Below are 21423 nucleotides of genomic sequence, written 5' to 3'. Positions count from 1 at the left end.
TGGGTGGTGCAGGACGGAGCTGAACGGGGCAGGGCAGGGTGGGACAGGGTTTGTCTGGGCAGGGCTGAGAAGTGTGAGGCGGAGTGGGGCATGGTAGCGCACGCCTGGGAGGGGGTGGGGTGGGGTTTGTCAGGGCGGGGCCCAATTCAGCGTGGCAGGGCACTGTGGGCAGAGCTGTGCAGTGCAGGTTGTGGTTGGGCGCGGTTGTGTGTGGCAGGGAGAGGCTGGGTAAAGTGTGGGTGTGCAGGGCTGGGATGGGGTGGGACAAGGTGGGGTAGACAAGGGAAGAACGGGTTTGGGTGTGGCAGGCCATCACTGGGTGGAGCTAGGCGCAGTGGCGTGGGGTTGGGTGGGGCAGGGCAGGGCAGGGCAAGGTTTGGCCAGGTGGGGCAGGGTGGGGCAGGGGAAGCCCAGGCTTGTGGCTCACAGATGAACCTCATGGCCGCCGGTCGCAGGGACTCCTGTGGGCTGTCCAGGTACAGCAAGGCACGGTGCTGGTGAAATGGATTGCCCTCATCGCACAACATGCCAGTATTGGAAACACAAACTGCTCTGGGAACTTGGCGATAATTATGAATTGGCCTGCAGGCGAGAACTTTGATCTACTGGAAGAAGAGGGGCAGGAACAGGTGTCATATGCTGACTAAGCTCCACCTTACAACCAACTGCCACAAGGAGGAACACGCGACGCTCTTTTCACTGACAGTTCCTGTTGCATTGTAAGGACGAACTGAAAGTGCAAAGCAGCTGAATGGAGCCCCACGGGACAGGTTGCAGAAGCTACTGAAGGAGAGGGTGGATCGAGCCAACTTGCTGAACTCAAAGCCGTCCAGTTGGCCCTGAACATTGGTGAGGGAGAGAAGTGGCCAGAACTCCCTCTCTACACTGACTCATGGATGCCAGACAATGCTCTGTGGAGGCCTTTCCTGGCTGGAAAGGTGGGAAAAGGCCAGTTGGCAGCACAGGGGAAAAGGAATCTGGGCTGCAGATGAATGGCAAGACATTAGCACTCAGGTGGAGAAGCTACCTGTGAAACTCTGTTGTGTGGGTGCCCACGTGCCTAAGAGTTGGGCTAATGAGGAGCACAGAAAAAATGAACAAGTGGATCAGGCTGCAAAAACTGAGGTGTTACAGATAGGTTTGTATTTGGCAACACAAGGGACAGCTGTTCACAGCTCAATGGGCCCATGATGCCTCAGGCCATCAGGGCAGAGATGCCACCTGTAGGTGGGCACGAGACCCAGGGGTGGATGTAACCATGGACAGCATCTCCCAGGTTATCCATGATTGTGAGATGTGAGCTGCAATCAAGCAAGCTAAGCAGGTGAAGCCCCTGTGGTATGGGGGGCCATGGTTCAAACAGAAGCATGGCGAGGCCTGGCAGATTGACTACATCACACTGCCTCCAACCTGCCAAGGCAAGTGCTACATGCTCCCAATGGTAGAAGCCACCCCGGGATGGTTGGAGACCTACCCTGTGCCTCATGGCACTGCCCACAACACCATGCTGGGCCTTGAAAAGCAGGTCCTTTGGAGGCATGGTACCTGTGAGAGAATTGAGTCCACCAAAGGGACTTATCTCAAGGACAGCCTTATCAACACCTGGGCTAGGGAAGCTGGCATTGAGTGGGTACATCACATTCCCTACCATGCACCAGCAGCCAGGAAAGTTCAGCAGGGCAATGAACTCTTCAAAAACACATTGAAGGCAATGGGGGGATGGGACCCTCAAGCAGTGGGAGCTGCATTTAGCGAAGGCTACATGGTTAGTTAATAGCAGAGATTCCACCAAGCAAGGTGGCCATGCCCAATCCGAGCCCCTGTGCACAGCAGGTGGAGGCAAGGTTCTGGTGGTGCACATGGGAGGTGTGCTAGGAAAGACTGTTTGGATTAATTCTGCTCAAAGACAAACCCACCTGTGGGGTTGTCTTTGCTCAGGGACCAGGTTGCACTTGATGGGTGATGCAGAAAGATGGATAAACACAATGGATATCTCCAGGGGACCATGTTTTTGGGGTGAATTGCCCAAAACACTGTGCTTGTATCCATATCGGCATCTATGTGTGCATGTATATAATTAGGATAATATATGGATGTTTATAGTTTAAAAGTCAAAGTTTGATGTAACATGTTGGTATGGGAAAAATTCAGGGTGGAAAATGTTGTGTGTTTGGGGTGGTTTTTTTGGTGAATTTTCTCTCATTTGTTACCTGGAAGGGAGATGTCTAGAGGAGAGGGCAGTTGATGCCTGTGGGGAATGAATTGTCTGTGGGACAATTGAGATGCAAAAGGACTGGCCAATGACTCTCCCATTCCACTGGAAGCTTCAAAGGAGGGAGGATGGGGTTGGGCACTGGCTTGCTGAGGGAAGAACCAGCTGGCCATGCTAGGAGCAGGGCAGTTTGGGCAGTTTCTGGTGCTGGACCCGGCACTGCTTCAGAATTCTCCTTGCCAGCCATAGGTGAGCCCATTGCTTGCAGCAACTGCTGGTTGATGGGGACTTTTCCACACTCACCATTGCCAGGAAGATCCTCACCATCTGTGTGGGTGCTTGAGGGGAAACGGGACCACCCCACCTATTCTCTCTCTGGAGAGAGGGAGCCCCAGGTGCTGCTTGACTGGAACCACAGCAGAGCTGCCATGGCCAGGATACTGCCACAGACAGGTGAGAACCTGGGGAAAGCAGAGCCCCAGCTTCCCTCTGTCCCCGAGGCCGCCGTTACCCCTGGGGTGGCTCAGGGCTCGCAGCCGGGGGTCCCTGGAGCCCCTGGGCCAACAGCGCCCCCCGGAGCCAGGGCAGAGTCACTGCAGCCGCTCTGCCTCGCCGGCAGCTCACAGCGCCCTCTGCCGGTTGTGGTCATAACTACAGCAAAGGCAGAACTGCTCAGCGGCTGGGAAGAGTCTGGCATTGCTTGGGGGTGCTGGTGGCTTTTCTCTCTTGTTCGCCTATTTTTATATATATTCTAGTAAAGAACTGATATTTCTTTTCCCTTATCTTTGCCTGGAAGCCCTGTAATTTCGAGTTGTAATGATTTGGAGAGAGGGGGGCTAACTCTCCATTCCAGGAAGATTCCCAGCTTTCTTGGAAGACACCTGTCTTTTAAACCAGGACAATCTGCTGTCATTAATGGAGAAACTGACCTAGGAGGTAAAGGAACTCAGATACATGAAGCTTCAGCCCTTGCCTAGGAATTGTTCCTGGTCTTCACAAAACAGGGGCTTCGATGGTTTGAAGAATAGTCTTTGAATGATCTCTACAGCCCAGCTTTTACCTCCCTCAGAGTGCTCCTTCCCACAGTATGTCACACCAGTGTGGCACAGATTCTGTGCAGGTGACATCCACTGCCACCAACAACAGGATCACTTTTCCTTTACCCACCACCAGTGAGAGGGAGCATGGATCATTCCATTTTGTCCCACATAATATACAGAGCAGAAATCCCTGTTGTAAATCCTGCCAATTCTTTCTGAATAAGTACATACAAGCAAGGATGTCTTGCACAGACTCTGCCTTCTTGGAACCCTGGGGATCAGTGGCACAAAGTCTGGCGGTGGCCGTTGGAAGGACAATGCTGAGTCCAGTCCTTTCTGACACCTTTGTTAGTTAATTGGGTGATGGGGCCAGGGCGTGCCCTCCCACAAACCAGGAGGAGTGGCTGATCTGCCAGAGAGAAGTGCTGCCATCCAGAGGGACAGTTCAACAAGGATGACAGTTCAATGACAAGAGCTGAGTCTTGTCCTTGGGAAGGAACAACCACAGGCACCAGTAGCTGCTGGGGGCCACCCAGTTGGAAAACTGAAATTTGGCAGGGTTCTGCTGGACCCCAGGATGCCCACGGGCCAGCAATGTGCTCCTGCAGCAATGCAGAACAGCGTCCTGGGCTGCACTGGGAGCTGTGTCACAGCTGGCCGAGGGAGGGGATCCTTTCCCTCTGCTCCACACCAGTGAGGCCAGCCCTGGGGTGCTGGGCCCAGAGCTGGGCTGCCCAGTATGGGACACAGGCACAGACTGGACAGAGTCCAGCACAGGGCCATGAAAGGTGATGGAGGGACTGGAGTGTCTCTGCCATGAGGAGAGGCTGAGAGAGCTGGGACTGCCCAGCCTGGAGCAGAGCAGGCTCAGGGCATCTCATCCATGGGGATAAAAACGTGGAGGGGAGGCTGCAGAGGGGACAAGGCCAGGGACAGCCCTGGGGGCTGTGGACACAAAGTGACACACAGGAGGGGCCCTCTGAGCTCAGGAGACACTTCTGCACTGGGAGGGTGGCTGAGCACTGGTGCAGGTGCCCGGGGAGGTAGGGGAGTCTCCATCCCTGGAGAGAGTCAAAAGCCACCTGGACACATCCTGGGCAGCCGGCTCTGGGTGGCTCGGCTGGGGAGCAGGAGCTGGGCAAGGTGACCCAGCCTCCCCCAGCCTGAGATTCTGTGACTCTGAGAAAAAACAGGCTGCAGTTCTCTAAGGACAAATGAAAAAGCTCCACACACGGCAGGTTTCTCCTGCCCTCACCAAAGTGGTTCATGGCACGTGTCTCCCTTCTGCAGATTCCTCCCTGGAGTGAGGATGCTCCTTAAGGTCACGCCTTGAGGCTGAGAGAAATGTTTGCCCATGGTCATTGGTTTGGGTGAGTAGCATCAATCTTTAGGAATTGGTTTTTGCTGCCTTGACTAGAATTGCTTCAATGTTGCTTCAGATATAATGCACTGTACTGGAAGTTATAGGTCTCTGCCGTGGGTAGTAAATCACCCTGATATAGATCCATTAGTTTAATGGTGATCATAAGAAACTCTTTATTTTTCTATAGATATATCCTACATCCTATGGAACAGAGTTGTATAAAGGTTCTATACTATCTATCTACACCTATACTATCCTTTAAACATAAACTATTGGCTAGTCTAAAACTGCATCCAGCTGCAGCCTGGCTCCTCTCTGAGACGTTCAGGAAGCAAGGAGGTCCCTTCTGCACCTTTTATCTCCTGCCTGCTCCCTGCACAGCTCTCCAGGTGGTCCTGTTGGTCTTGGGCCAGCTGTGACTGCAGCAGGGACACCTGAAAGAGGCACAAGGCCCAGCTCAGACAAGCCCACGCTGGCAGGAGCACCTGCAGTGCCACGGTTCCGGCTCTCGGGGCAGACACAGCCTTCAACTCCAGCCTTCACCAACACTCTGCCCTTGGGCAAGGGGAAAGGAACAGGCTCCCAGACAGAACAGAGCTCAGATGATCAACAAGTCCAGCTCAAGGCTGGCAAACCCTTCCCACGTCCATTCCTCAGCCACCACCAGGTCTATTAGAGAGACTTCCAACAGCATTGAAAAACCCAGCTCTGCTTTCCAAAGCACACATTAGGGCCACTCACCCCTTCCACAGGCTGTGCATCAGCAGGAGGGCTACCACTCCCCTGAGCTACTGGAGGACTCTTCTATTTCAAAAGCTGACTGATTTTGATGGGCAGACTCCTGGACAGGCAAAATGAAGTAGTCTGGGAGGAACACTCGCCTAAAAGTTCGGGTTCTTCTCCTTTCAGGTTCCACCTGCACATTGGATGGGAGAGGAGGTCACAGAAAGCTGTCAGCAAACATGGAGCAAAAGGACCTCTGGACAGCAAGGCAAGGAGATCCCTACTCTGAGATCCTGAACTGCACCAGACAACACTGGGGGCACAAAGCTCTCGCGGGGGGCTGTGCAATAGAGGCCAGTGTGTGTGTGCAGGGACATGGCACCAGGGATGGGGCAGGGGAGTGAAGGTGCCCTTGTGAAAGCCAGGGGCTGCCACAAGAGAGAGAACAAACAACGGGGTGTGTCCACAGCAGGGACAGGGAGAGGCGAAGGAACAAACAGAGGTCTCCAAAGCACTGTCTGGGCTGAGGTGCCAAATTCCAGAGGAACCTGAGGCTCTGCAGAGGCAGTGAAAGCCCAATTTACCTGCTCGCCACTTCTCCTGGGCACAGTGGATAATTCAGGCCTCTCTCTCTTTTCCTTCTCTTCTGATGCAAGCGGTTTTTTAGATTCCAGGCTGGTCCTCGAGCCATGTAACTGCTGCTCCTCTTGTGCTCCAACAGCCTGCTGGGTATGCAGAGAGGAGATGATTCCCATATTTCAAACACCACAGAAGCTGTCCTTCAGAAATCTCCATCTCAGGAAGCATCCTAGAAGCACCAGCAGTGCAGCTGCTGTTCAGCCCTCCCGGAACAAAACTCAGCTGGGTTTAGTCCATCACTCTGCTCACCTGCTCCATTCCTTCCCACAGCCAATCCAAACCCCCAGGTGCTGCCTCCCCTTTTCTGGGCACAGGAGAAGCAGCTCCCATGCCCAGCTTTTGGCCTGGAGTGGATTTGAACAGCAAGCTCCAGAGCTGGATCAGTCGTTCCAGGCGTGCCAGGAAACAATAAGGCAGTCAATGACCTCTGACTGGAACCAGGCAGACAGACAAGGCTGCCTGCTGCAGCCCAGGCTGCTTTACCCAACAGGACTGACAGAGATAGAGACCAACCTCTTCATGGAAAACATCTCTGGAATAATTCAGGGACGCTGCAGGAGACTGCAAGTCAATGCCAGTGTCTGCTTGGATACGAGTCTTTCCCTTCAGGAAGGCCAAGCGTTTCTGCAGAGCCCCTTTGGCAATTTTAAACTTGGTCAGTGCAGCACTCGGAGTGTTCCCTCTTCCTTCCTTCAAAGCAGCAGCCCCATGCTTCAACTCTTCCTGCATGGTTTCCTTTTCACTGTCCAATTGTTGCATTCTTTCCTGATGAATTTGAACGTTGAGTGCACGCATTTCATTTTTCTTTTCCAGATCTCTCATCTGCTGCTGGTAAAATTCCTGTCCATGCTACCAAAACAGGGAGAAAAAGGGTCACTCATTCCCTCTCTTGGTTTGCTTTTCATACCAGATCTGGACTCCTGCAGCAGGGGCAGGCACAGGCTGCCCCTCTCTCTCTGCCCCTCGGGATGCTGCAGACCTTAGCTGGGATCCCCCTTGATGCTGCATCTTTCCCAGCTCACTCAGCCCCTCCCAGCTTCCTTTCTGCTGTTCCCCGACCTCCTGCAGCTCCACTCCAGTGCTCCTTTGGGGAGGAGCTGCCAGAACAGCAGCCAGGATTTCAAGTGCACGCAAAGCAGGATTCAGGCAGTGCCACGAGGATGTGCTCTCCATCAGGGAGGAAGGGAAGAGCAAACACCCCCAGCCTTTCTTTCCCTGGGGCTGGGCTGACAGGAGTGGTTTTCCACTCTCTCCGGTGTAGAGTTTCCATGGCTCCATCCCTGAGAGCCCCACTGCCCTCTCTGGGAGCAGCAATGGCCAGGTCAGTCTGCCATTCTCTGCTGCCACTCAGGACAAGTTCTCCCCTTGCAGGCACACGTCCTGGTGGGGATCAGCACTTGGCTTTCCTCTCCTCTCTCCCCACTGGCTGCTCTCACATGGCCAAGGCCAAACACCTTTCTATTAACAGCAAACTTGGGACTCTCCCCTCCCCATCCAGATATCAAGAAATCTGAACATGGGTTTGGACACCAAGAATTCCCCAAACCATGCAATGTCAATAGGGACAGTGAGGACATTGAGAACTAAAGGTTCTAGGGCACAGAAGCCCAGCATGGAGGAAAATCAGCAGCCTCAGCATTAAGTGGCTTCACCATGACTACAGCATCTTCTCCTCCTTATTCAGAAGAATGGAATTACAAAAGTTAAACTGGAAAAAGGCGCCCCTTAGAACTGTGAACACAAGGTCCAAACGTAGCTAGGAAATGGCCCTTTGTGGCATCTGCCAATCTCACCAGCACATCCTTCCTTTCCTTCTCCAGGTCCTCCAATTTCCTCTTCAGAGATTCCACCTCCTGACGAAGAGTCACAGACTCTTCCTGCCTTTCAGTGGCCTCTTTCTCCAGGGCAATTTGGCGAGAGATGTGCCTGGCTTCTGCTTTAAACCACTCTGCAGCAGAGAAGGGGAAAGGAGAGGGGAAAAGGGAAGGGGAAAAGCAAAGCAAAGCCAAACTGATGTGCATCCTGCAGAGACAACAGCACTGTCTTCTCTGCTTGCCTGTGTTTGCCAGGCCCCAAGCCCACAAAGGCTCCAAAACTGATGGAAATGAAAGTAACTTCTCGGTACAGAAAAAGGCAGGAATGAAAGGGGCAAAGTTCAGAGGGATAGGAAAGTGTGTTTGCTCTTGGCCTTGTGCAGAGTGGGCAAGGCAAGAGAGATGAAGGAGAGGGGATGCCTGTGCAGGCCTGCTCCAGTGAGGCCAGTAGCCTGGAGGCTCTGGCAGGGCCTGGATTTTGGGGGAATGGAGCTGAGGCATCCAGCTACAGCTCCTCAGCTGGTGAGACAGCATGGGGCAGTGAGTGGCTGAGGAGAAGCTGTACCTTGCTCACATTCCTCCAACTCCTTCTGCAGCTCCAGGTTGCAGGCTCTGAGGTTGTTTCTCTGAGCCTCTGTTTTCCTCAGCTCCAGCTCCACAGCCTTACACTGTGTGGCCAAGGCAAGAGCTTTGTCCTCAGAGCTCTGGAGCTTCACACGCAGCTCAGACACCTCAGCCTCCAGGACGTGCACAGAGTCCCTCAAAGAGCATTCTCCTGCTCGAGATTCTTCCAGCTCCTTCAGCAGCTTCTTCTGTCGAGTTGCCTGGGAAGCCTCCATCAGAAGCACTGCGTCCTGCAGGGCCAGGATCTGGAAGATGGATGCACACAGCCTCAGGGACAGGGCTGCTCCTGAGGCAGCAGAGTTGGCCACAGGGAGAGCAACAAAGACGAAATTAGTTCAGGGAAAAACTTGTCAAAACCAGAAGGCACAGAAGCAAGGATTCCAATGGAGACAAATGTAGAGAAAACAAGTAAGGGAGGCACTGGGCATCCTTGGGCGGCAGCTCTGAACAGCGGCTCAACTGGCTGTGCTGGAAGTGCCCTGCCCAGCCTGCCACAGCCACCTCTGTGTCCCCACATTGCTCAGTGCCCGGCACAGGCCCACACTCTGTCTGGGACAGCACTGCTAACAGAGGGACAGAGAAGCCCCAGAGGAGTCTGCTGCTGCTTCTCTTCCCAGACTTCCTGCTGGGACCCGGGAGAGGATGGGGGAAAACTTCTGCAGCAGACACCAGATCCAGCCTCGGCCTCAGGATGCAGCAGGAGCCCCGGGCAGAACACGGCAGCTGTGGATGCTGCTGGGAGGGGAAAGAGGTTGGAGCCTCCAAGCCAAAGGTGCTGTTGTGTGTCCCTGGAGAAGAGGATGCCACTGCACAGCTTACCTGCGTGTTGAGCTCCCGCAGTTGTCCAGCACGGTTGGAAGAGAGCTGTTCGGCCAGCTGAAGGGCAGATTGACACTGAGACACCTGATTGTTCAGTGCCAGCTTCTGCTCTTCCAGCGATCTGAGGCACACATTCTTCTCCTCCAGAGACAGAATCAGGCTAGAAGGGAAGCAAGCAACTCATTACTAACTGATATCACATTTTATCAACTCTTAGGACTTGCATCAGCTCAGGGGAAAACTGCTCTGTCTGATGAGGTTTGTCTGAACAACTTGGCTGTTTGTTCCCCCTGCAGTCCCAGCCCAGCATGTGCCTACTCTGCTTTGTCCCTGAAGGAACAGTGAGTTCCTGCCTACAGGCCCTCCCTTCTTTTTGGGATGGGAATGTGAATTCAAACATAACAAAGTCTTGCCATGAAGACATTAGGGGAGAGGAACAATTTCCTTCTAACTAACCAGGCTCCAAACAGGGAGGTTTGGTCAACATGGAAGAGACATTTGCTTCCCCCACCTTACACATCCAGGTAGGACGAGCAGCACCCTACAGCCAGGGGATCTCTGGCAAGTTCCCTAAGATTTACCAGCACCCATCCTACTTTCAGCTGGAGAAACAAAGGCCAAAGTGGCAACTGAGGCTTGGAGCACAACCTGATGGAAGATGCAGAACGCTCCAGGCAAGCAGGAGTGCCCTGCCTTTCCTTTGTCTTCTTCTTGGAGCAAGAATTCTGTGGCACTGAAGCCTGGCAGGACTTGATCAGCTGCAGGAGCCCCCCACACCGTGGTGCTGTTTCTTGCATTCTTGGCACAGTCAGAAATGCCTGTGACTGTGCAGGGTGGCAGGGACCCTGCTTGACCCCCTGCAGGCAGCAGGGGACATTTGATGAGGAAGAATGCAACAGAAACATTCTTGTTTCTGGCTTGCCTCCGAGGGCAATCTGGCCTAGATCAGCAATGAGGGCCTTAAGATGGTTCTGCCCAGAAATAGCATCAGATGCCAGGCTGATCCAGGTGCCAAAGGCTTCAAGTTACAGGACCCAAGGTGGAGCTGATGGATGTATCCAGCTCCTTACAGTGCAGCTTGGGATGTGTCAACACACCCACCTAACCACACAATACACCTTAGATGGAAAGAGCCCCCCTAAAAATCTTTGTCTTCAGAAGAACTCTGTCTGAAGGCTTAAAAGAAAAGAAAATGAAACTCAACATCCAGACAATGAGGCATGACTGCATGGAGAGTTCAGAATCTGCCATTCAGGAAATGCTGCCAGAGCCCCTAGCAGGTGCAAAGATGGCAAAGAGGGAATCCATTCATCACAATGCAGAGTCCCACAGGTTTTCATTTACCTGGCTTTTTCCCTAGCTAGGGCAGTGACGGAAGCCTGCAATTCTGAATTCTGCTGAGCCACTTCTTCCCAATGCCGCCATTCCCTCTCCAAGTTCTGCAGATGCACTTGCAGCTCCTTGTTCTGATGTTCTGCCTCCTCCAGCAGCTTCTGGACATTTTCAACCTCTAAGAGCTTCTGCCTGGAGTCTTCCTGGGCCTCCCTCCCATCTTGCTGGGCTCTCTGCACAGTCATTTCCTGGCACTCTCGGGAGGCTGCCAGCTGAGATGTCAACTCTCCCACCTCCAGTCAAAGAGAACAAAGCAGTCAGAGGCTACAGCCACAGCTTCTCACTCTCAGCCACAGCACAGGCTCTGAGCAAAGGTAAAGGACAATTTCCATTTCTCCCTGTCCTGAGAGCACCAGATTCACAAAGGATATGGACAACTTGTTTCAGTCTCTCAGTGGCCCACCACCAAGGGCACCTGAAAATGCACCTGCCAAGCCAAGGCTAGCAAGAAGAGGCCAGCAGGAATCCATGCTGGTGGTTGCTGGCCAACAGCGCAGAGGACTGGCCCAGCTGTCCAGAGCAGCAGCTGACATTCAGCAGAAGATTGAGTGTCCTCCAGAGCAGCTGCCATGGAGCTCCCAGAGCAGGAGACAGCCCCAGGGCTCACCCCAGCAGCTGCTGCTCTGCCATGGAAAAGCAAGAAGGCCACAGACCCCTGGCTGCATGACTGCAGTGTCACTGCAGTTTCACTCACCTGCTTTTGTAGAGCCTCCCTCTGCTCAAGGAGGAGATTCATTTCCTCTTTGAGGCCTTGTAGCTCTTCCTCATGCCTCCTCTGCACTGCCTGGACTTCTCTGCGAGCCTCCTGCAGCTCATCCTGCAGATTTGCCTTGATGGTCTGGCAACAAGAAGCAGAACAACTCCCTGGGATCTGCCCTCAGGCTCACCTCTTTCCATGTGCTGCCCCAAAATCCCATTCCCTCTGCTGCTTCTTTTGGCTTCTCTCCCCAGCTCTGCTTCACTGCAAGCCTTCCTTCCTGGGGCTGAGCTCTGGAGCTTACCAGGCTCTGTGCTCCCAGGGCCTGAAGCAGCCCTTGCTTCCTCAGTCCCAGGAGCTGCCTTTTGTGCCCTGGTCACTGCCCTGTCCTCTGTAGCCTGCCTACTCACACTCACCTGCCCCTTCTCTTGCTGCTCTTTCACCTCCTGCCTGAGCTGCTGGACCTGCTGGCGGGCTCGGCTGAGCTCTCCCTGAGTTTGGAGCAGTGCCTCTGCTAAAGCACTCTTCTCCTCCTGCTCTTCCAGCAGGACCTGCACAGAAGGAAACAGCAGAGGCCTTCACACTTCTCCTGCAACATCCCTGTGGCAAGGGGCAAAGACTGATGGGCTCACGTGCTCTCAGAGCACTTGGCTGCTGCTGCCCTGGGCCACTGCCTGCTCTGGGGGAGACACAGCTTCCCAGGAAGTGACTTAAAACACAGCCCCGAAGACATCTCTGGGTTACTGTTCAGAAATACTCCAGGCAAGCCTTTAAAAAGATCTTTCTCCTGTCAGCATTCCTGCTACACCCTCCCCATGCCCACTAAAGAAAAGTCCTACAAGCTCACCTTGGCCATGAAGATCTACCAGTACACACCAAAAGGGGAGCAGAAAGAGAACAGTGAAGATACCCTGAGGTACATCTTAGAGCAACAGAGCACAAGAGTAGCACAGAAATCTCGGCTGACAGCTGAGATGTTTCTGCCTGGCTTCCTGTGAGAGAGCTCATTCCTGGTGCCAAAGACAGCCCCGTTTAGCTTTCACCTCCCCTAATTCAGTGTAGAAGACATGGAGGGCATGCTCCACACAGCCCCATATTCTGCCATCTCCCACAGCTCCAGCCTTGCAAAAAATCACAACAGCTCTCCTCTCACAATCATTACCTCTTGCTGGGCACTTTCAGATTTCTTTAGTTCTTCTTGTTGGGCCAGCAGGGTGGCAACTTTCTGCCCCATCTCAAACAGCACCTTCTTGTGCTCCTGCTCTCTCTCTGCTTTCTCTTTTTCCCATTGCTCCAGCGTCTCCTGCATCTCTGCACGGTGCCTTTTGCGCTCACTTGCCTGAGGAGGGGAGGAAAAATTTGCAAGATGAAGTCCCAGGGAAGCTCCTTGCTGAAAGATGTGAAGCTCCATCCCTCCCACAACCCCCAACTGGAAAAGACTACAGCACTGGCTTTCTGCACTCCAGGAACTGTGTCCTGTCAGGGAATTCAAAAGGAGGCTCAGCAGGTGCAAGAATCACAGACTTGTGGACTCTCTTCTGCTGGCAAAGACCTTCCCAAGCATTGAGTCCAAGCACTCAGAAAAGGAGGTGTCACCTTCCCCTCTCTGATGCCCCAGTCACAAGGACTGAAGGACCAGTGACAGGGGGCCTGTTCCCTTTGCTTCCAGCCCAAAGCTAATCCCTCTGTCCACCATGGAAGCACAGCAAGAAAGGAACCGAGTTCCCACGCCTGCAGCCAGCAGCACTGTTGGCATCTGCTCCACGCTGCCATCTGCTCTGTGGCAGGTAGGACTCGGGGATGATCCTGCCTTGGGCTGCCACGCTTTGGGTGGGCACTGCCCAACCTGCTCTGGAACTCCTCTTACACCCTCACTGAAGCTGTGGCTGCATTTACTGTCCCAGCACCATCCTGGGCGCCTTCACGCTCCTCCAAGTCCAAGCTGCTGGCTCTGCTGCCCGGCCCAGCAGCAGGAGGCCTCTGGCAGAGGACTGCTGCCCTTTCACACCCTCAGCCTCTGCTTGTGCTAAACCAACCCACAGGGCTGGCTTGGACAATTCAGAAGCATATTGTCCCCTACCAGGTCATCCAGGAGCTTCTTTATTTCCACTTGCTGAGCAGTTCCCTGAAGCCTGAGGCTTTCGTGATGCTGCTGCTCTGCCCGCAGGAGCTGTTGAGCTGTGTCTTCCTGTTCCTGCCTCCTGAGAGCTCTCTCTGCTTCCAGCTCATGTTGCAGGCACTTCACTTGTCCTGCAAACATGACCAAGAGCAAGAGGCAGAGTCTTTACTGACTTTACTGACCTCCGGCCCTTTCAGTGCCTCCAGCCCCACCACTCCTCAGAAGCTCTGTGGACAGAGAGGGCTTTACAGGCTGCTTAGCTTCTCTAGGCAGAGGCAGCACTACAAACAAAGCACACGAGGTTCTCACCTTCTATCACATCCTTGTCCTGTGTGACTGTGAGCACTTGAGCTTCCAAATGGTTCCTGGTGATCTCCAGCTGTGATATCTGCTGCTGAGCAGCAAGCAGCCTGGATTGCAAACTCTCCTTTGCTGACCTACAAGTGTCAAATACGGACAGACATGAGTTGCTTGCTCCAAACACCCACAGCCCAGTATACCACGACAACGTGGCTCAAGATCTCCACACCTGTGTATGGAAAATGGGTCACCTGGAAACTCATCCAGAGAAGGCACATCTGGGCCATTTCAAGAGCACAGCAGGGCCCTCTGAGGGACTGCCCAGGCCTTCCTTATGGCCTGGCCTAGCACAGACTGCCCAGCCCAAGCTGGCCTCAACAGCCAAACCTTCAGTTGCTGTTCCTGACCTATGACACTGGGTAGCTGTGCCCAAACAGGCTGGAGCAAGGAGCAAAAGCCCAGCCCTGCTCACAGCCCTTCTCTCATCAGCACCTCCGAGCTGCTCTGCAGAGGGACAGAACAGGTTCTTATCCTGGCTGACTCCTGACATTTTAATGCTCTTGATAATGGACATAGAGGTACATCATCCTCCAGACACCCAGTATTTAAGAGGCTTCAGAACTGCTTTGTAGACACAGTAAAATCTCATGGTCATGACAGCACTTGTAAAAAATCACAACAGCCTTTGCCTGAACAACAACTACCTGAATGCAGAGACTGCACTTTCAACTCTTGCATGGTCAAGGAGTAGACTTGCCACCTTTATTTTAGTGTTGCTGGCTAAGCAGGCAGTAGCCCAAGGGACTTGTCCTTCCTTACAGAGTGAGAGGGACCATCCAAAGGCACCTTGGAGGCTTTGGCAGCTGGCTGCCCATCAACAATCATCAAGAGTGCCCAGAGGCTGTTGAGAATTCCAAAGAGCTTTCCCTGCTGCTCTCTAACCCGCTCTATGTCCTGTCCCACACTTCTCAAGAGTGTGCTTGGAAGCAGAAATGCCTCAAGATTTTCAGCAGGAGCCTTTGGCTCCCCCCTGATTGGCAGTGTGCTACACCCAAAGTGCCAAGGTAAGAGCCTGGAATGCTGAAGATGAAGCTTCCTGATCTGAAGATCAGGATCATGTCAAGCTACTTGGAAAGGAACGAGGGATGTTCAATGCCCAGAACAAGGAACCAAACCCAAGAGAAACCTGAGGTTTCACTCATCTGCATGGTTGAACTATTACTACTCAGTTCAGGGCTGGGTGGATTGCTTTTGACATCCCACAGGAGCGTGCTCGGTGGCACAAACAGGAGCCCAAGGCTCACGGGAGCTTAGCTGGCTTTAGGTGTCAGAAGAATAACCTTCACCTTGTGGCTTTTTTCTTTCTTGAGACTCTTCCATATTCTGTAAATGAAATGTAAAAACATCTGAAAAGGCTCAGCTCCCTGCCTTTACCTGGTCTCTGCCAGCTGCCTGGCAAGGTCTTGTCGGAGCCACTCGGTGGCTGCCAGTCGGCCCTCAAGGTCAGCCTTCTGGCCCAGCAGCTCCTCCTCTTGCCACACCTGGGCCACTTCATGCCCTTGGTCAGAGGATTCCTGGCTCAGATACTCCAGAGACCAGCTGGATGACTCTTCCTCCAGGGAATCCTGCAAGTGGGACAAGGTACAGCTCGAGCCCTTCCTCAGGAGCCCTGTGCAGAGCCAGCCAGTGCCACCTCGCAGGCAGCCAGAGGACAAGGAGCACCTGTGCCCTGGGCTCAAAGTTTCACATCATCTGCCTCTGCAGCTCTGATAACCTGGGCTGCCAAAAGCCTCTGGCATTGTTACCTTGGAAGTGCTGTGTCAGGCCCTGCTGCCTTGCCTGGGCCCATGACAGCTCCTTCCCAACAAACATCCCTACTCCAAATTCTGTGTTTTCATCCAAAAATACTTCAATTTTCACAACTGCCAATACAATTTACTCTAAGCACCAGGATTGGTGGACATTTTCTCCCATTAATCCAAAACTCTGCTGGGTTTAGTCCATCACTCTGCTCACTTGTTCTATTCTTTCCCACACCAAACCCAAACCCCCACATGTTGCAGCTCCTTTTGTGGGCTCAGGAGAAGCAGCTCCCATGCCCAGCTTTTGGCCTGGAGTTGATTTGAACAACAAGCTCCAGAGCTGGATCAGTCGTTCCAGGCGTGCCAGGAAACAATCTGGCAGTCAGTGGTCTCTGGCTGGAGCCAGGCAGACAGACAAGGCTGCCTGCTGCAGCCCGGGCTGCTTTGTCCAAGCAGGCCTGCACTGACAGGGATAGAGACCCACCTCTTCATGGGAAACATCATTGGAATAATTCAGGGACACTGCAATGGACTGAAGGACAATTCCTGTGTCTGGCTGTATCTTTCCCTTCAGGGTGTCCAAGTGTTTCTTCAGAACCCCTTTGGCAAGCTCACTCTTGTTCAGTGCAGCAGTCAGTACTTGATTGTTGTTTCTCAATTTCTTCATTGCAGCAGCCCCATGCTCCAAATCTTCCTGACTGCCTTCCATCTCCACTTCTAATTCTTCATTATTTTCCCTAAGATTTCTCATCTCATAGGCATGCATTTCATTCTTCTTTTCCAGATCTCTCATCTGCTGCTGGTACAATTCCTGTCCATGCTGCCAAAACAGGGAGAAAAAGGGTCACTCATTCCCTCTCTTGGTTTGCTTTTCATACCAGATCTGGACTCCTGCAGCAGGGGCAGGCACAGGCTGCCCCTCTCTCTCTGCCCCTCGGGATGCTGCAGACCTTAGCTGGGATCCCCCTTGATGCTGCATCTTTCCCAGCTCACTCAGCCCCTCCCAGCTTCCTTTCTGCCCTTCCCCGACCTCCTGCAGCTCCACTCCAGTGCTCCTTTGGGGAGGAGCTGCCAGAACGGCAGCCAGGATTTCAAGTGCACGCTAAGCAGGATTCAGGCAGTGCCAGGAGGATGTGCTCTCCATCAGGGAGGAAGGGAAGAGCAAACACCCCCAGCCTTTCTTTCCCTGGGGCTGGGCTGACAGGAGTGGTTTTCCACCTCGCCTGTGTAGAGTTTCCATGGCTCCATCCCTGAGAGCCCCACTGCCCTCTCTGGGAGCAGCAATGGCCAGGTCAGTCTGTCATTCTCTGCTGCCACGCAGGACGAGTTCTCCCCTTGCAGGCACACGTCCTGGTGGGGATCAGCACTTGGCTTTCCTCTCCTCTCTCCCAACTGGCTGCTCTCACATGGCCAAGGCCAAACAGCTTTCTATTAACAGCAAACTTGGGACTCTCCCCTCCCCGTCCAGATATCAAGAAATCTGAACATGGGTTTGGACACCAGGAATTCCCCAAACCATGCAATGTCAATAGGGACAGTGAGGGCATTGAGAACTAAAGGTTCTAGGGCACAGAAGCCCAGCATGGAGGAAAATCAGCAGCCTCAGCATTAAGTGCCTTCGCCATGACTACAGCATCTTCTCCTCCTTATTCAGAAGAACGGAATTACAAAAGTTAAACTGGAAAAAGGTACCCCTTAGAACTGTGAACACAAGGTCCAAACGTAGCTAGGAAATGGCCCTTTGTGGCAACTGCCAATCTCACCAGCACATCTTTCCCTTCCTCCTGCAGCCTCTGCAATTTCCTCTGCAGAGAGTGACAAAAAGTCACATCCTCTTCCTTCAAGGCAATGGCGTTTTTCTTCTGGGCACTTTCTAGAGAGATTTTCTGGTGTTCTGCCCTCAACATTGCTGCAGCAGGGAAGGGGAGGGAGGAGGGGAAATAAGATCTCAAGTTAAACCGATGTGCATCCATCAGAGACAACAGCACTGTCTTCTCTGCTTGCCTGTATTTGCCAGGCCCCAAGCCCACAAAGGCTCCAAAACTGATGGAAATGAAAGTAACTTCTCGGTACAGAAAAAGGCAGGAATGAAAGGGGCAAGGTTCAGAGGGATAGGAAAGTGTGTTTGCTCTTGGCCTTGTGCAGAGTGAGCAAGGCAAGAGAGATGAAGGAGAGGGGATGCCTGTGCAGGCCTGCTCCAGTGAGGCCAGTAGCCTGGAGGCTCTGGCAGGGCCTGGAGTTTGGGGCAATGGAGCTGAGGCATCCAGCTACAGCTCCTTAGCACAGACACGGCACCTGAGAGGCACCAGCTGTGCACGGGATCAGCCCTAGCACAGCCAGGTGGCACTGCCAGCCACAGCATCTTTCTCAAGAGAAAGCTTTCACTGGCACTCGGATGGATAAATCTCCTGCTGCTCGTTTTTCCCCTCTGCCATCTCTGGGCACTTTTCCTCTCTGAGGCATCAGTGAGATCCCCACAGGTGAGACAGGATGGGGCAGTGGATGGGAGAGGAGAAACTGTACCTTGCTCACTTTGCTCCAGCAATTTCAGCAGCTCCTGATTGCGAGCCCTGAGATTGTCCCTCTGAGCCTGTCTCGTCCTCAGCTCCAGCTCCATGGCCTTACATTGTGTGGCCATGGCCTCTGCTCTTTCCTCAGAGCACTGGAGCCTCACACACAGCTCAGACTCCTTAGTTTCCAGCTGCTTCTGTTGAGTTTCCTGGCAAGATGCCTTCTTCTTCACTGCCTCTAGCAGGGCCCAGGCCTGGAAGATGGATGCACACAGCCTCAGGGACAGGGCTGCTCCTGAGGCAGCAGAGTTGGCCACAGGGAGAGCAACAAAGAAGAAATGACTTCAAGCCAAAACCAGAAGGCACAGAAGCAAGGATTCCAATGGAGACAAATGTAGAGAAAACAAGTAAGGGAGGCACTGGGCATCCTTGGGCGGCAGCTCTGAACAGCGGCTCAACTGGCTGTGCTGGAAGTGCCCTGCCCAGCCTGCCACAGCCACCTCTGTGTCCCCACATTGCTCAGTGCCCGGCACAGGCCCACACTCTGTCTGGGACAGCACTGCTAACAGAGGGACAGAGAAGCCCCAGAGGAGTCTGCTGCTGCTTCTCTTCCCAGACTTCCTGCTGGGACCCGGGAGAGGATGGGGGAAAACTTCTGCAGCAGACACCAAATCCAGCCTCGGCCTCAGGATGCAGCAGCAGCCCCGGGCAGAACACGGCAGCTGTGGATGCTGCTGGGAGGGGAAGGAGGTTGGAGCCTCCAAGCCAAAGGTGCTGTTGTGTGTCCCTGGAGAAGAGGATGCCACTGCACAGCTTACCTGCGTGTTCAGCCCCAGCAGTTCTCTTCTATGCTCAGAATAGAGCTGCTCTGTCTCCTGAAGGGCAAATTGACACTGAGACACCTGATTTTTCAGCACCAAGTTCTGCTCTTCCAGTGTTCTGAGGCACTGGTTCTTCTCCTCCAGAGACAGAATCAGGCTAGAAGGGAAGCAAGCAACTCATTACTAAATGATATCACATTTTATCAACTCTTAGGACTTGCACCAGCTCAGGGGAAAACTGCTCTGTCTGATGAGGTTTGTCTGAACAACATGGCTGTTTGTTCCCCCTGCAGTCCCAGCCCAGCATGTGCCTACTCTGCTTTGTCCCTGAAGGAACAGTGAGTTCCTGCCTACAGGCCCTCCCTTCTTTTTGAGATGGAAATGTGAATTCAAACATAACAAAGTCTTGCCATGAAGACATTAGGGGAGAGGAACAATTTCCTTCTGACTAACCAGGCTCCAAACAGGGAGGTTTGGTCAACATGGAAGAGACATTTGCTTCCCCCACCTTACACATCCAGGTAGGACGAGCAGCACCCTACAGCCAGGGGATCTCTGGCAAGTTCCCTAAGATTTACCAGCACCCATCCTACTTTCAGCTGGAGAAACAAAGGCCAAAGTGGCAACTGAGGCTTGGAGCACAACCTGATGGAAGATGCAGAAGGCTCCAAGCAAGCAGGAGTGCCCTGCCTTTCCTTTGTCTTCTTCTTGGAGCAAGAATTCTGTGGCACTGAAGCCTGGCAGGACTTGATCAGCTGCAGGAGCCCCCCACACCATGGTGCTGTTTCTTGCATTCTTGGCACAGTCAGAAATGCCTGTGACTGTGCAGGGTGGCAGGGATCCTGCTTGACCCCCTGCAGGCAGCAGGGGACATTTGATGAGGAAGAATGCAACAGAAACATTCTTGTTTCTGGGCTGCCTCCGAGGGCATTCTGGCCTAGATCAGCAATCAGGGCCTTAAGATGGTTCTGCCCAGAAATAGCATCAGATGCCAGGCTGATCCAGGTGCCAAAGGCTTCAAGTTACAGGACCCAAGGTGGAGCTGATGGATGTATCCAGCTCCTTACAGTGCAGCTTGGGCAGTGTCAACACACCCACCTAACCACTCAATACCCCCTTAGAGGAAGAGGGCTACCCCAAAAGCCTTTGTCTTCAGAAGAACTCTGTCTGAAGGCTTAAAAGAAAAGAAAATGAAACTCAACATCCAGACAATGAGACATGACTGCATGGAGAGTTCAGAATCTGCCATTCAGGAAATGCTGCCAGAGTCCCTGGCAGGTGCAAAGATGGCAAAGAGGGAATCCATTCATCACAATGCAGAGTCCCACAGGCTTTCATTTACCTGGCTTTTTCCCTCTCTAGGGCAGTGACGGAAGCCTGCAATTCTGAATTCTGCTGAGCCACTTCTTCCCAATGACTCCATTCCCTCTCCAAGTTCTGCAGATGCTCCTGCAGCTCCTTGTTCTGATGTTCTGCCTCCTCCAGCAGCTTCTGGACATTTTCAACCTCTAAGAGCTTCTGCCAGGACTCTTCCTGGGGCTGCCTCCCATCTTGCTGGGCTCTCTGCACAGTCATTTCCTGGCACTCTCGGGAGGCTGCCAGCTGAGATGTCAACTCTCCCACCTCCAGTCAAAGAGAACAAAGCAGTCAGAGGCTAGAGCCACAGCTTCTCACTCTCAGCCACAGCACAGGCTCTGAGCAAAGGTAAAGGACAATTTCCATTTCTCCCTGTCCTGAGAGCACCAGATTCACAAAGCATATGGACAACTTGTTTCAGTCTCTCAGTGGCCCACCACCAAGGGCACCTGAAAAAGCACCTGCCAAGCCAAGGCTAGCAAGAAGAGGCCAGCAGGAATCCATGCTGGTGGTTGCTGGCCAACAGCGCAGAGGACTAGCCCAGCTGTCCAGAGCAGCAGCTGACATTCAGCAGAGGATTGAGTGTCCCCCAGAGCAGCTGCCATGGAGCCCCCAGAACACGAGACAGCCCCAGGGCTCACCCCAGCAGCTGCTGCTCTGCCATGGAAAAGCAAGAAGGCCACAGACCCCTGGCTGCATGACTGCAGTGTCACTGCAGTTTCACTCACCTGCTTTTGTAGAGCCTCCCTCTGCTCAAGGAGGAGATTCATTTCCTCTTTGAGGCCTTGTAGCTCTTCCTCATGCCTCCTCTGCACTGCCTGGACTTCTCTGTGAGCCTCCTGTAGCTCTTCTTGCAGATTTGCCTTGATGGTCTGGCAACAAGAAGCAGAACAACTCCCTGGGATCTGCCCTCAGGCTCACCTCTTTCCATGTGCTGCCCCAAAATCCCATTCCCTCTGCTGCTTCTTTTGGCTTCTCTCCCCAGCTCTGCTTCACTGCAAGCCTTCCTTCCTGGGGCTGAGCTCTGGAGCTTACCAGGCTCTGTGCTCCCAGGGCCTGAAGCAGCCCTTGCTTCCTCAGTCCCAGGAGCTGCCTTTTGTGCCCTGGTCACTGCCCTGTCCTCTGTAGCCTGCCTACTCACACTCACCTGCCCCTTCTCTTGCTGCTCTTTCACCTCCTGCCTGAGCTGCTG

General features: G+C 53.4%; 1 long non-coding RNA gene across 1 annotated transcript; it reads left to right on the top strand.

Moving 5' to 3' along the window:
• The first annotated feature begins 414 nt into the window (after window positions 1-414).
• LOC132335846 (uncharacterized) lies at window positions 415-5818 on the top strand. The gene is made up of 3 exons (XR_009488746.1): window positions 415-2665; window positions 4543-4622; window positions 5525-5818. It is a non-coding gene; the product is annotated as an uncharacterized LOC132335846 (long non-coding RNA).
• The last annotated feature ends 15605 nt before the right edge of the window (window positions 5819-21423 follow it).

Source organism: Haemorhous mexicanus, chromosome 18 (assembly GCF_027477595.1).
Source record: "Haemorhous mexicanus isolate bHaeMex1 chromosome 18, bHaeMex1.pri, whole genome shotgun sequence".
In the NCBI taxonomy this organism is placed as follows: domain Eukaryota; kingdom Metazoa; phylum Chordata; class Aves; order Passeriformes; family Fringillidae; genus Haemorhous; species Haemorhous mexicanus.
The sequence above is the reverse complement of the archived record's forward strand: the minus strand, read 5'-3'. Positions and strand labels throughout refer to the sequence as shown.